At 30.9% G+C, this 17,191-nt stretch overlaps 2 long non-coding RNA genes across 2 annotated transcripts; both read left to right on the forward strand.

The window, feature by feature from the left end:
* Positions 1-316: 316 nt before the first annotated feature.
* Positions 317-7,203, forward strand: LOC143079796 (uncharacterized). The gene is made up of 5 exons (XR_012979485.1): positions 317-616; positions 813-1,073; positions 4,227-4,559; positions 6,417-6,524; positions 7,173-7,203. It is a non-coding gene; the product is annotated as an uncharacterized LOC143079796 (long non-coding RNA).
* A 2,031-nt stretch (positions 7,204-9,234) lies between these two features.
* On the forward strand, positions 9,235-11,001 carry LOC143079797 (uncharacterized). The gene is made up of 2 exons (XR_012979486.1): positions 9,235-9,882; positions 10,624-11,001. It is a non-coding gene; the product is annotated as an uncharacterized LOC143079797 (long non-coding RNA).
* Positions 11,002-17,191: the final 6,190 nt, after the last annotated feature.

Consider the following 17,191-nt stretch of genomic DNA (forward strand, 5'->3'; position numbering starts at 1 on the left):
AACAGTTATACAAACAAGAACTAATTTTAATATTATAGCAATTACAAATGTTTTGAACTCCGCGATTAAAACTATACTGCAGAATCAAATTAAATGGAAAATCGTTAATTTTTCTTGATGTAAATAACTTGAGCAATTTCGTTAAGTTATCAGAAAAGTACATTTACCATCAATGTTATCTTATTCAAGAAAAAACAATATACAAAGAAAACGTTAAAATAATTCTTAAAAGGCATAAAACAAACAATTATTTTCTCATGTCTAATATGCGAAAACATACAAACTAAATTACGATAAACATATCTGCTAAAATAAAAAGCATTACATTTTTATTTCTTATGTACAGGGTTACCATCCAACTTGACAATAGCCACTGATAATGAGAATCGAAATTTGACAGTTGTCGAAGGACAAAATATCAGTATATTGTGCCAGGTTCACAGTGGAAGGCCAACAGAAACAGTTAAATTGATTATAAATGACAAGATAAGGGGAAATGGATCAAGATATACGTTTACTCCTCAAAAGTCCGACAACAATGCATCGGTTATATGTGAAGCGAATAGCAAAATAATGGAGTTTCCTCTGGTGAAAAAAACTCGATTAAATGTTCATTGTAAGTAAGTTGAACGTATTTTATTTTATTAAGTGACAATAAAAATAAATGAATATGTTGTCAATTGAGTAATTATTGCTTTAGGTTTTTTTAACAGTTATAAAAAAGCTTGATTATAATACAGAGATTAAATCTTATTATGTACTTTTGATATAAAAAAGCTGCATAAAGAAAGGGGACAACTTTTCTATTTTAGTTAAACCAACTAGTGTGTGTACACTAGAACCCGAACAGCCGATAGAAGATAGGCATGCACAATTATGTTGTGTAGTTGAAAGTAATCCAACATCGAATTTTACATGGACTATGGCTATTGAAAAAATTCTACGACCTTATGAAACAAACAGGAGTTGTCTGGTTTGGTCTCATATTAACCGGACATATGATGGACTTTATGGTTTCCTAGCTGAAAATTATTTAGGCTACTTTAATTTAACAATGAAGGTCCAAGTTGTTTGTAAGTATATTTTGTACTTGTACTTATCATGAGTGTACTTAATTATTTGGTGTCATCAAGTGTTTACAGAATTTAACAGCGGCATGTAAAATAAATACACCACTACGTAAAATTCCTTACGCACCTGATTACGCCGAGAAAACGACTTCATTTCTTATAAAGCGTTCATGTACATGTACTCATATTCATTCCGGGGTTGCAATAGAATGCTTATGAAGGACTTCAACTACATCATTAAGGGGTTGTCAATTAATATATATATTAAAAATTTTCTTTATTTTCGGGAAGTGGGAAATAAAAAATTGTTGACTTCTGATTTTCTGAAAAATTACTTTGAACTCTGCAAAAAAAAAAGTACAAGTTTTTTTTTTTTAATTCTATTTTTTTAAACCCGGATGAACCGGTTAGGTGTAAATATTAACACCTAGGAAATTGACTAAAAAACTGCAGGATTATTGCTTTATAATATGATATGTAGTTATCTTGGTTTAATCAGAGGTGTCCAGAATTTAACACCAATGTGGAAAGTGCATATACCCTGTGGCCAGCGTTCCTTTACCCTTCGTTATACAGGAATGTGAAAAATGAAAAATCTAACAAAGTTGAGGTGTTTTTTTTTAATCCAGGGTAATAAACCGGTGATAACATAATTCTTGCTTGAATAGAAATACATGTATTGTTAGTTACTTTGAGGTCTCTCGATGAGTATTCAATTGAATGATCCACTTTTTAGATGTAAAACCTACTCCACGTTCCTTACAATGAAACTCAATCAAGTTGTAAACGTAGAATACTTCTCTTAAAAAGTGAGAATGGAAATGGGAATGTGTCAAAGAGACAACAACCCTACCATAGAGCAGACAACAGCCGAAGGCCACCAATGGGTCTTTAAAATGCAGCGAGAAACTCCCGCACCCGGAGGAGTCCTTCATCTGGCTCCTTAACAAATTTGTATACTAGTTCAGTGATAATGGACGTCATGCTAAACCAAAATATACACAAGAAACTCAATTAAAAATCATACAAGACTAACAAAGGCCAGAGGCTTCAGACAGGCGCAAAAAAAACCTCCCCTATACCTCTTGCCAATGTAGAAAAAACAAACACACAACAATACGTACAGTAAAACCCAGTTAAAAAAAGTCCGAGTCCGATGTCAGAATAGGTAACAAGAGAAACTAAACAACATGAACAATACGACAATAGTACATAAATTATCAAAGGACTACTAGCAGTTACTGACATGTCTGTTTATCTAGTATTTTATTAGTGCCTTGTCCTGGAAATAGAACTTCATTGAATTACTATCTGTATAGATAACTCGCATTTAGTTGAAATAATTTGTAATGAGGAATTAATTAATACAATGCGACAGTCATATTTTAGTAAAAAAACGACTTTATTGTGTAACGATTTGGAATGGTATGCTAAAACGAATGTTTCAACTGTTACAGAATTCCAATTGACCTCACACTGTTGTAGTGGAAGACATTATCAAAACAAGACAATGCGAAAATTGTGCAAATCATAAAACAAGCATGAAAATAAGCACACGAAGTTTCATCAATATATACTTCTTTTTTATAAACAAATGCCAGCCATAAAAAACCAACATCTTTTTCTTAAATGGCTTTTGTTTCCAGTTCAAAACTTTTCTTTGATCTTTTTTTTTGTTAAAAACTATCAGAAAGTGGTTACCTTCCTTACATGCACGTATTAAAAAAATCACACAAAAAAACATAAACTAATGACATACTCCTTTATTTTCATTTCAATATAATTGGTTTCTTTATAACATTTTTCAAGGTTATGCTACACATGCGTTTAACAGTTTAAACGCTAAAAATGTTGTCACTCCAATGGATGGAGCATCGGACTGTATGTACATGCAACATCAACGAACCCAGTTGAATCCCGTTAAAAAAGAGCAGGGTTTGATCCTCGGCCTCTTAACAGTATTTTCCAAATATTTCTACAGCGGCTTTTAGAAATGGTTTAATTTAAAAAGAAATATTATGTTTTTAAAACGTTTATCTAGCCGAACAATACTTTATTCCAGAGATAGATTAACGCCATATTTAGACACATACCAATGCAAATGTCAACGGAAATTTGCACATGGAATCTATGTATAGTTAGATATACAAACAATTTACAAAATTTCTTATTTTTGCATTGAAAAGGACCTTTTGAGAGTTAATTCTATGTTGTTTTTTTTTTTAAAGCAGTACGGGTATTATGGAGTGAATCTTTGTTTATCTATTGCTTAAAAGGCATATTACGTTTAAAATTCAATGAAAAATTTGAAATAAAGTACTTTACAAAGCACGAAACAATGCACGAAACCAGTTTGATAATGCTGTATTAACACGTACATTTCATAAAAAGTCATCATTCATTTGCATTCGTAAATACATGTATTATGTGTCTTAACGTAATCAGGAGTGTACATAATTTAACACTGGTGTTTAAAATTTGTACATCCTGAGGAACATCTAAAGGTCCTGTGCATTTACAACACCCTTGTAGCATTCCGTACACCACTGATTACACTAACATAACGAATCTATTTTTTTTTTATTTTACTTCCGTTTACTTTTTCGGGTGAAAAAAATAAATCTTATGACAAACTTCCACTTAACATTTTTCAACAACAACTCTTGCCATTGGACGAATGTTTGGCTTTGTGGGTTGTTAAAGTACGGAGCTACGTTCGGTCAGAACCGGTGTATAGAATATGTTCTACGCTCATTGAATGTTGAGAATCCTTGCAACAGGTCTTTGAAGGGTTTGGACGTGGCCTGTTGTATGGCAAAATGTCTGTCCATATCCAATATACGCACATTTTCAGTGGCAGTCTTAATGTCCTGACTTTTCTTCCGAAAGTCCTCTTGTACAGGACCTACTTATTAGATTTACAGTTAATTGTTCTACATATGCAGGACACATTTTTCCTTTGATAATTTAAAAACAATTAAATAGAGGCTTAGGTTTCACTCTATCAGGAAAAGCAGATCTTAGATGGATTAAGTTATTTAATCAGGTCTTTTTGGTCACATCGCATAAAGTTATAAAATATTGTTTTCATTTCCTATTACATATTCTAGTCAATTCAAACGTCACAGGTCTACAAATGCAGCATTTATATTGTAGATGCACCTGTATTTATTGGTGATGATATTATTCGATATGCAAAAATTGGTAAAGTTATAAGCATTTCAGCTGTATTTTTCGATATACATGACACACACATTAATGCTTCTATCGAACCGAGAATGAATGTAATTAAAAAAATCGAAATCAGATGGGTTAAAGAATGGAGGATTTTACATGGGTCAAATATGACACTGAACGCTTCCGAAGTATATTTTCAAGTAGATCTGATGACACGGAAAGAATTTAAAGTCTACATTCTTACAGTCTGCAACTCATATGGATGCAGAGATATCAAAGTGGATATACGAATTGAGACCTCCAAAATTCAAGGTATGCTTTTGAGTATGTCGTTACATGTAGATGATTTGTGTGTCATTAACATTAATTTTGTCAATTGTATGATTATTTTAGTATGTTAAGTAATATTGGTTATCAGACGAATAACCAATAGTACTAGCAAAATAGTATACAGAATGGGAATAGGAAATGAGTCATACAGAAAACAACCATACCAAAGAGCAGAACACAGCCAAAGGTCACCAATGGGTCTTCAACGCAACTAGAAACCCACACACGAAGGCGGACTTCAGCTGACCCTTAAACAATAATGTGTACCAGTTTACTCACACAACTGTATTTTTACATCTTCACATGATATTTCGACAGAATATTTTCCTTCCATCTATACACAATCCAAATTGCAACGAATTTTACAATCATCTTAAAAAAGTATTGAAAGAGGTCGTTTTAAAGATACGTAAAGAGTAATATCGTGTGAAAACGAAACATATCCAACAATATCATACAGGTTCCATGGATATGAATGCATTTAAGAATTGAATGCTGCTTTTTGTAAATTTATTGGGGTGTAAGAGCGTTGACCGAAGTACATTTTGTATGAAGCGCGGAAGCGCTTCATACTTAAAATGTGCGCACGGTCAACGCTTTTACACCCCTATAAAGTTACAAAAAGAAGCATTCAATACCTATAATTACATTGTTTAGCTAGTATGACCCGACAATAATTATTGTTCGTTCAAAGTTCACATTTAGGATTTTGTATATTTTTATAAATGTTAGCTTTTTATTATTATTCCGAGTCCGGATTGCGTTTTAATAATTTATTAGTTTATTGTATTTTACGCTATTCAAAAGTTACTTGTATTTTACACTTAACTATAATCCTTTCATTCAGATTAATTATCAAAGATTTATATCCGTCTTTAAGATAAAAGGTTCTGTAAAAAGAACATAGATAATTTGACACTAAGTGATAACTGCCGAAAGCCTTTCTTGACAAACTTATACGAAGCATGTTTTTAATCCGTAATCCCCGCTTTCGGCAAAACGCGAATTAATATCATTTGATAAAAATATATTTGATTGGTTCATTTTCCGTATGTCAATCAGTCTTTTGAATATGCATTTTATATTTGTTTGTATGTTGTTATTCAGTTATGTTTTAATATTAAAAATATATGGATGTGAAATAAATATGTAAACTTTCTAGCGACTTGGACTTTATCTCAACTACCGCTAGTTTTCCTCCAGAAACTAACTAATATGACAGAGGTGACCAACAACCTGGTCATACTAGGATCATGAAAACACGATTTTTATCAAGTTTTCATTTAATTCACCTGTGAACTTTATTGTGGGACCTCGTGTCATCATGAATGATAAATTTTATTGTCTAATGCAATTGTTTCCGGAATAGCACGTGATGTGCAGTAAGTCAATCAGAATAACGTATTATATGAAACATACATCTCATGTAATTATACAGAAATGAAAATTATACACCGATGAGACATCATCCGAATGACAAAAAAACACCTCCAAAAAAAACCCCAAAATACACAAAAACATAACATAGCAACACATAGAGAGAACGTAATGTCTTCAACAAAAGACAAGGCAGGCCTTGGTTTAGTAAGATATACCGATCGTCTGAATAATGCCTAAAACACTGGTTTAAAACTTTTCTACTAAAGAATATCAATACATGAAGACAACTCTTTACTGAAATTTCCTAATAAGTTATACTTCTGAGAGCTATCTTTTTTTTTTTTATAGAAAAAGTGATAGTCAATACAGTGTGTAACAATATTTCTATACATATCAACTTTTAATTAACGCCATTTTTTATACATATATTATGTTTTTGAAAATGCTTACTTCATGTAGGAATTACTAGAAGTAAATACCTAGACGTAGAAACAGTTTTTGCAGCATTAGCAGTTTTGTCTGTTCTAGGAATTGGAATGGTTGGTGCATTTTTAATATGGAAAAGAGGTAAAACTATAATATGAATAGTGACCTTTAAAGCGATACATTTCTGATTTTGATTTAACGCAGTCATAGTAGTCTAAATCTCTGGTTGTTTTATTTCGTAGGTTTGGTGTATATATTTCTCTCTCTCCAAATTTAATGAGAAAAATGTAGCAGCAAACTATAAAAAAAGTCATATATAAGTCAACGTTTGTTATTAAAAATTTCCCCTTATTTGATAATAGTGAATCAACAAAACTATCAATGCCACAGATACTATCAAAAATCTGTTATCTTAAAAAATGTATGTAATCACAACAATATTTATTATGACCAAATAAAATCACTGACAGGGTTTCGAACTTATGAAAGCTACAGGAGTAGGTAGACATAGATGTTCGGTCATTGAATCTAGTTGTTGTACACTATCGGTCAGTACATTCGCCAAACGTAATATAAAAATCAGGGCAGAAAGTTTATTGTACTGGTAAAATATGTATACATTAAAGCATCGACGTAACTGAATTTTACTCAATAATACCGTAAGATGTATCAGAAATACACGTATCACATGAAAATACATTAAAGGTGAACAGAAAGGCAAAACATACATGTTTATGCTTACATATAACAGTTTAACCTTAATTTTGACAATTTGATTCAATTTTACAGTCAGAACAAACAAAGATACAAGCACACCTAGGTAAGAAAAAGGTTTTTATGCATACTTTAAATGCGTAAGGCTCTGATAAATGATTATATACTATCAATGAGAGGAACATAGGTATTTCTTTTAACAATATCTAATAATAAACATTGTAGAATCTTTGAACCTTTGATAACTATTAACACCACTTGGTCGATGTCGCTATTGGTGGACGTTTCATCACCGAGGGTATCACCAGCCCAGTTGTCAGCACTTCGGTGTTGAAATGAATATTGGTTTTGTGGTCGTTTTTTTTGCTTTAAATATTTTCTGTTTACAAAACTTTGATTTTTTCATGCAAAAGAATAAGGATTTTTTTAGCCTAGGACTAAATTACCTCAGCCGTATTTGGCACTTTTCGGAACTTTGGATCCTCAATACTCTTCAACTGTTTACATGTTTGGCTTTATAATTATTTTGATGTGAGCGTCACTGATGAGTCTTATGAGGACGAAACGTGCGTCTGGCATACTAAATTATAATCTTGGTACCTTTGATAACCACTTAATCATTGTAAAAATCCTTGCACAGAGATTTTGTCAGCAATATTCTGTATGTAATAAGGACTACATGATAGTTGGACTAATATTGTTGTATGTTTACTTTCAGTCAAACAGGGGATTTAGATGTAGACACAGAAGGTACATGAAAAGGGACACAAGCTATGAGATAAGGAAACAATTGAAATTATACAATTTATTTTAATCATTAATCAAAGTGAAATAGTAAAACAAAGATTTGCTTTTAGCAGCCAATTTGATCCAGTTTTGTCTAGAGATGCATTGCTAACAAATGTCTTACTGGCAATTGATTTATTTAACATGGCAACCTTAAAAGTGAAACAAGGGTGGATGAGGTTTTGATTGAAAAGAGCTACAACAACTCATTCTTGTACAGGAAAAAACGAGTGTTAAAATAATGTTGAAACCTAAAATATCAAATCAAATAGACTTTAAAAATTGAACAAAAACAACACGTTTGATAATTTCTTGCATCCGACGCACTTTTCTGGATTTACTTTCATCAGGAACGCTCAAAGCCAAACATTTGCACGATTTTGCTATCTATTTATATCTATGTTTATGTTTATGACGGGTTATATAATCGTCAATTGTATTCGGGAGGTCCCCTCCATGGTTAATCAGTTGGTGTCTAGACTAAAATAATCATGATATACTGATACTTAATATTGTGTGCATGCATTGCAATTTGTTTATTTCAATAATTTTTTATATACGTTTTAGTATGTTATAAGTCAATATGATAATACAAGTCAAATCGGTGAACAAGAATTTAACAGCGAGTGCCAATGCAATTATTTTTTAAATACTTCCTGCTAAGAGTTTCAATGTGTTCCTGAAACATAGTTTTTCGTAATATTGAAATTAGCATAGTACTGCATGCAGTATAACAATCAAATTTATAAATATTGTCAAACAGGTTTAACGACGTCTGTCTATGTACCTGCATTATCATGCACAGTACATATGATCGATTTGTTAGTGGACAATTTGTGATTTTGGAATAGCAAATGATAAGTGCCCTCGTGAAAAAGTTTGAAAGTCAAACGTAATATCAAATGTTTGTGGACACGATAATACAATGGGATAAAATAAAACAGTCAACGTCGTCTTAACTCAACTTTGCCCGAAGGAATTCCAACCGCAGTTCTAGAAAAATTTCAATAATGTTATGAAGATAACAAAAAGATTAACACATGAACCTTCTATGGCAGAAGTTATATTAAGAAACAAGAACATAAACTCTTATCTAAGGTAAAGTTAAATAAAATGATACATTCCCAATGGTTGGAAATAAACTCATCATAGATACCAGGATTAAAATTTTATATTTACGCCGGACAAGTCATTATAAACAATAAAGCCAGGAAACAAGCAACCTTACTTTTTTGCGTATTTTACTATTTCAATTGATTTTTTTATACATCAAATACTGTACTAAAAAGTCCGAGTATTTAAATATTTAAATATGTACTATATTTACCAATTGGTCATTTTCAATTATTTTATCATTTTTTTTTTGCGGCGACGACAAACAAAAAACCACACATGATATAGAAAATATATAATAAACTCATCATAGATACCAGGACTAAATTAAGTATATACGCCAGACGCGCGTTTCGTCTACAAAAGACTCATCAGTGACGCTCGAATCCAAAAAACGTTAAAAAGGCCAAATAAAGTACGAAGTTGAAGAGCATTGAGAACCAAAATTCCTAAACGTTTTGCCAAATACAGCTAAGGTAATCTATACCTGAGGTAAAAAAGCCTTAGTATTTCAAAAAATTAAAAAAATTGTAAACAGTAAATTTATAAATATAACTATATCAATGACAATTCATAGATTACTGTTTGAATTTATGATACTATGTTTTTAAGAATACATTAGAACACATTTCAGGACTTGAAGAAAATGGTCCTCGTGTAAAATTCATTGGGCATTGTCTTTACTTCTCTGTGTTTTCATACCGATTCGTTAATTGAATTTTAGTTTTTGATTAATTGAAAGGTGAATCGGTAGAAAATCGACTGTTCCAGTCTAGAGATATTGTGAGTTCAGATAATCCTGCCCATGTATTACAAGCACAAGGTAATGGAGGATATGTATATCATGCATCAAGAAGTCAAGCTGAATCAACTAGGAATGATCAAAGTAATGTATTTTAAATATGTAGTAAATTCAATATTTCGCCCCTCTTTTCCAATGAACGAGATTTGATTACACTCGTAATACAAAGTTTTCTTTTGTTACTTTTTTTTTTGTAAAATGAAATCGAATGATCAGTTATGATTCAGTATAATGTTATCCCAATCAATTGCATGCAGCGATAAAGGTCCAGACCTGATATTTGTCTGGTTAAAAACTTTAAACAGGGTATTTTCTATCAGCGAATATCCTTCCGTAAAACTGAAGTAAGCGGAATTTTAACGAATATAAGGGCATTATTCGAGTATTTCAATAGTCCAAACTCCAGAACCTAGAGAGAGGTCACTTTCTCATTCTGTAACCAATATTGTTCAACCGATTTATAAAAAAACCCATAAAAACTCCCGATTCAATTAAAATACCCCTGGAATAAATCCAACTCCACACAAAAAGTAAATATTAAAAAAACAAACACTCTTGGAATAAAGACAAACAACTCAATGATCTGAAAAAGTTTTAAAAAAATCAGCATAATGTAGGTTCCAAAGATTACCACTTACTCAATGGTAGAATTTCAAATTGCGCCAGATAACACAATAACACTAGAGTGACTGGCGAATATGTCGAACTTAAGATGCTATTTCATGTGGTAGGTTGCTGTCTCCTTTATGTTAATCGCATTTTAAAGTGTATCAAATAACTTGTGTAGGCGTACACAGAATAATTTTGACTTAATTTGTTTTACAGTTTATCTATCTGGATCACATCTGAATTACTCAGAAGTAGTTTTTGAGGCAGGAACTTCGTCAAATTCAAACATCATACATGGGGCTAATGACAAAACAATCTACTTAGAGATTGATTTAGTACAAAGTGCCAGCTACAAACTGGACTCTTGTGATACAAGTAGTGAAGAAGACTTTATTAACATAGATGAAATTGTAAATCCCGAGAGAAAAAATGAACTAAAATAATCAAAATGGTTTGACAGATATGCTTCAAAGGACCATTTCAATTCCCATGGTGTTATAGTTTACGCTATTTTTGTCATTCTAATGTTTGAATGCGTTCTTTTATCAAGAATATGTTTGTCTATAGATTAAATATCAATGTTGGATTAAGTTATAGAGATTTTCATTTTTTTGTATATTTCTAGGAAAGTGTTTTTCTGTTTGAGATTAAATGAACATGCACATTTCAATCATTAGTTAACATACATTATATTTATGACATGATTCCCCCTCATAGGATACAATTGAGAATAGAAATGGGGAATGTGCCAAAAAGACAACAACCCGACCATAGAAAAAAAAAAACAACAGCAGAAGGTCACCAACAGGTCTTCAATGTAGCGAGAAATTCCCGCACCCGGAGGCGTTCTTCAGCTGGCCTCTAAACAAATATATACTAGTTCAGTGATAATGAACGTATACTAATTTCCAAATTGTACACAAGAAACTAAAATTAAAATAATACAAGACTAACAAAGGCCAGAGGCTCCTGACTTAGGACAGGCGAAAAAATGCGGCGGGGTTAAACATGTTTGTTAGATCTCATCCCTCCCCCTATACCTTTAGCCAATGTAGAAAAGTAAACGCATAACAATACGCACATTAAAATTCAGTTCAAGAGAAGTCCGAGTATATAGTATAGAAAACCGAATATATGTTGTATAATATATCTAATCAAAAGGTGAAAATAATAAAATTAAAAAAGAAAAAAGGACGACTTACAATGTATATACTGCGTAACAAAACTATAATTTTATGATTTATTATATTATATGCTTGATTTTAGATGTATTTTTTGTGTTTTATTCGTATATAACTTACATGGTAATTAAATGTATATATGACAATACAGATTAGAGATGAAACAATGAGTGAGTTCTTCAAAAAATTCAAAAACCAATTGAAGGTGAAGCAGGAGTGTGAATAAGGAGTAAATAATTTCAAATCAATCCGCAGGAAAAAAAAACTAAAATAAAATATATGTCAGACAAACAAACAGTAAATATTATCTCAACCGTCACCAGGAAACAAAAACTAGACTAAAGAAATCTGTTGCTAAAAGCATGCTTTCTTTACAATTTTTAACACAATAGTAAATAAAACAGTGAATCAATAACACTTTGAAACAAGTAAAATCCTGTTAACCATGCTCTAAATTTAAATCGCAATCTAAATTTTTGTATGCAAAGGCCAAACGATACAGAGAATACATTATAATTGATCAAACTCATGTATTTTCATTATTCCAATTATAAATTAAGATAATGAATAAATTTTATAATAAACAAGAAGGTCATGGACGTGCTTCAATATCTTGTTGTGTTAAATATCTAATTGTTCTGTAGACATGGTAGATGTCCTAACTAACATAATTTTAATAAAGATGATATAAGAATAAAAAAGAATAACGATGATATTTCAAAATTCTGACGGGTGCGAACATACATAAATAAATAAAGTCCAGTCATCAATTCAAAATACAATTTCTTATAATTGAATATAAAATTGTACAAAGCAAAATTGAAAAAAAAACCCAACTAAAGGAAGGTGGTCGTGTATTGGAAACCGAGATGATGTAACATATATGAAGGACTTTAGTATTTTAGATAGTATGTAGATCTTTATGATCATATTTAAATTTTAAAGACACTATTTCATACAATGTTGTTGTAATGTTATGAAATGTAAATTGCATAGTTATTCAAATGTTTGTCAAAAGACCGTTAATCACTGATTTTAAATAAATCAATTTATTCAGAGAAAGGTATCTATAGATTTTGTGTTTAAGAATGGGTGAATTGCAAATTCGCCTTCACCTAACAAATTGTATAAATATTAATATCAATGAACGTTTTAATAATCAATCAATATTATGATGATACATACATTTCGGTGATAGTAATAACATTAACGGTACCAATTTTTCTGAACCAGATGCGCATTTCGTCAAAACATGTCTCTTCAGTGATGCTTGTCACAAAGAAATAAAACTATTTTTAACTGCTTTACATCAAATAAACAAATCTGTCTGATATAATATCGATTGTTATGTGTTAGCTTTTATTTCAAAAATATACGTACACACTGACACAAAATGTTCCACGTCAATTTAGTTTTCCTATTTCTTTAATTTGAATCAAAAACATTTAATTAAAATATGTGCTATAAAATATTACATATTATTATAACTATGAGTGTGGTAACCAACATGAATAAATATATGATCTAAGAATGAAAACTATTTGGTATTAATTTTTTATTTAATACTTAACAGTTTATGCTTAAAAATTCATGAATCCTAATTATTTCATCTGAACAAATTTTCAGAGCATATGCGCATTTCAAAATTTATTGATTAATGTAAAGAAATCTTCAGAAAGTGATGCTCGAGGTCAAAATAATTAAAACTCCAAATCCTTGCTTACAAAATGTAATCAGAGTAGGTAATTTAAATTTTCTATTGTGATTGGATTTGATTACATGTAAATCATCCTCAGTCAGTTTAAATTCATTTATCAATATATATTTTGTCAATAACACAGTCACTACTATTACATTATACGTCTTAGTTAAAGTTAAATTTAGTATATTTAGTACATTCGTATGACACACTCAAAAACAGTTTTTCTGTATAATATTTGAAGATTAGTTGTGAGATTTTTCTTTTTTTTATGAGAGGTATCCGGGATGCAGATGATGCTTTCCTTAGATGATATGTAGAAGAAGTACCAAACTCTATATTTGTCCATTAATGCAGCAGAAGTATATACTATGTTGCTATGTTGCTTTAATATATATTGTTTCAGATGAATTGCGGTTCCATGAAATTGATTTCTTTCTTTAGTATTATAGGGTCTATGCTGTAAAATATTACAGATTATTTTACATTTCTGTTACTGCGAATCTGGGAATCAAAATACATACTTATATGATCCTATGAATGAAAACCAATTAGTATTTTTTTACAACTGATCAATTAAGACACAAAAGTGTCTTTCTGAAAATATATGTAGACTAATAACATAATTTTCCTGCATTAGATGCGCATTTTGTAATTTATTGATTAATGTAAGAAATCTCATCAGTGTATTTTAGGTCAAAATATTTAAGAACAACCAAAACCTTGCCGATAAAATATAATCAGAATAGGTTATTAATATGTTTCTGTTGTGTTTAAATTTGACTAAATAATTCTAAAAAAGTCCTTTTGAATTCATTTACCAATAGAAATGTTATCATATATATTAACATATACTTCCTAGTTGAAGGTATGTTCAGCATTTGGTACAAACTTACTGCACACTTAAATGTTTAAAACTATCTATCTGAATAATTATTAAATGATTGGTTGTGAGATTTTTCTTTCATTTCATAAAGCGTATCCAATGTACCTGGAGGTATATGATGCTTTATTTAATTGATAAGTAATTGATCCGAGCGTCACTGATGAGTCGTTTGTAAACGAAACGCGCGTCTGGCCATAGCGTGAATATTAAATTTTATCCTGGTATCTATGATGAGTTTATCTTATCTACCAAATTACCTTTCTAGAATAGTATGATTGTTCCAACCACCTAAAACTTAAATTAGCAGCAATATTAGTTATGGGGTTATCGAGATATTTTCAAGGATTGAGTCGGGTTTTGTTTTATAAAAAGGTAGCAATTTTTCACATTGAACTCGGTACAAGATTTGTTTTGTCTTTTATATTTACTAAAAAAACATTTATAGTCCTTTGTACTTACTTGACTGCTTTCGAACATTTTCACAAGATAATAATAAACGTGTTTTAAAGTCATATGATATTTCAAATTTAACAAAAACATAGTTGAATATATATTGTACTAATTTGTACCTTCAATATCATAAATTTCTCGTATTATGAATGGCGAAGTGATACTATATAATAAAAGTTCGTGGACTTTCTTGAAAAAGTTAATCCTTATTATTATCGAAATCCCCAGAAATGTACTGCTATTGAATTATTACCTCTTGTTAAAGCTTCGGCAACACACAGCGCACCTTACGGGAACCGGGATTCAAATTTTGTAAGCAAGACGCGCGTTTCGTCTTCAAAATATAAAGTGAAAAAGGCAAAATAATGACAAAGTTGAAGAGCATTGAGTTCCAAAATATCCCGGTACAAAGTCAGCGAAACCGACAAATATTGAGCGTGCTTCGGGATCGGTAGAGTCAAAATATGTAGTATTCTATATTTTCTAATTGCAGAGAGAGAACTGCATATTAAATAGAATCGGTTGCACAAAACAACTTATGGTCGGGTTGTCGCTTTGACACATTTCCCATTTCCTTTCTCAATTTTACGATTAAGATTGCATGATCGTAAGTAAACTGAATTGTTCATGACTTAGGATCAATCTTAGTCGTATATAAAAGTACCTTATAAAGGTAATTCAGAAACCTATAATTATTAAATTCTACTTGGTCTCATTGTCAATCATACCATGTTTGTTCTTATTTTATATTCATAGTACATGTTTTACGATCGTTATGATTTTGAAACGTTACCTTCTGGATTTTAAACATCAAAACAAGACATGTTGAGTCATTCTCGTTTTAACGGATTTTTTTTATCGATGTAAAGTAAAAAAATATTTAAAAATCCGACATCTTGCAAATAAATATCAATATATTATCTATTGTGTTTCGATTAGATAATTTTCAGTCATCAATTAAAATTCATTTATTAATAGACGTTTTGTCAACTACAAAAACAAGTATTTACATATACTTCCTAGATGAAGTTACATTAAGTATTTATTACATTCATATTGGACACTTAAAGGTTCAAAATTATTATATCAATTAAACATTTTTGGTGAATTGTTTTATTTGTTTTGTTCAGCCTTTCAGCTGTATATGGCATGCGGATGATGCTTGTTAAAATGACAAAAAGAAAAAGTACCAGAGTCTATATTACTGCGGTGACTGAAGGCAGATTTTTTAAAATTTAATCTCCCCACCGAACACACACCTATATAATATATCATTGGAAAGAGGAAATCGTGTACTATAATAATATGCCTGTCGTCAAGACTTGATATGGTCACATTTTTTAAAAATTGAGGTCAAAGGTCATATGTAAAAATCTGTGAAAATTTTGAAGGGTTTCAATTTTGACATTTTTTTATATTTCTAAACTCTACCTAAATACAAATGATACTGTTTTGGCTTTAGTAATGTTTGTTATTATACATAAACCTTAATCATTGAGATTTTTTTATCAAAAAAATTCATAAAACGACGTTTTATAAACAAAACTTCAAAAATCAAGTTTTCAACCTATAAAATGTTTAGAGCACCTTAACCTTATGACAAATTTCAATTTCAGGTAAACATCAAGTGTCATGCAGGATAATACTTTAAAATTATTTTTTAAACCATCATATTGGGTGAGGTATCAAACCAAAGCAATAGAACACTACAGTCAAATATGACCTCAAATTGAGTTTGCGGATACCTTAGGTTTTTTTATAGACTACTCGTTGCTTTTGGTTTTCTTTCACAATTATTACTGCTTCCCTAGTATTATCTGTTGTTGTGTATTTTACTTTGGTTAAAATCTATTACATTATAGGTTTTGTACCTATATATCCCCCCTTTTTTTCCTTGCAACGTACCACAAACTTCAAAAGTATTCCATATAAAAAAAGAAGATGTGATATGATTGCAAATGAGACATAAATTAACTTACAATTATAGGTCCCGTACGGGCTTCAACAATGAGTAAAATTCATACTGCATAGTCTTCAATACCCGAATTAAATAATGTAAAACAAACGAAAAATCTAACGGCCCGATTAATGTACAAAATAAGTAAGAAACAAATAGAAACAAACGACAAACACTGCATTACCATCTCGTGACTTGAAACTGACACATACAGAATGTGGCCGGGTTAAACTTTTTAAGGGCGCACCAACACTCCCCTAACCTGGGTGTACCAGTGCAACAAGCTTTATACCAAATCAACCGTTATCTTTATCATCTTAATTTTCATCAACCGTCACAAGACATGTATTAATATTTCTACTCATTTCACTCATGGCCACATGTCTGCACATGAAAGGTGCTGCTCACAGCAAACACGTTATTTTGAGTTTTTCTTACAAATATAGACAAGGTATTGTAGTAAGTCCGAAGACATGTGTTCCTAAAATAATACCAGCTTCAAACCATCCCTATCAATTCATCCAAGATTTAACAGAGATTAAAAGGGGGTTTAGGAAGGTGTGATGACATCCATATGCGTGTCTGCAAAGATGCTGAGGAAACATTATACG

The sequence above is a fragment of the Mytilus galloprovincialis genome, chromosome 6 (genome assembly GCF_965363235.1).
Source record: "Mytilus galloprovincialis chromosome 6, xbMytGall1.hap1.1, whole genome shotgun sequence".
NCBI lineage: Eukaryota > Metazoa > Mollusca > Bivalvia > Mytilida > Mytilidae > Mytilus > Mytilus galloprovincialis.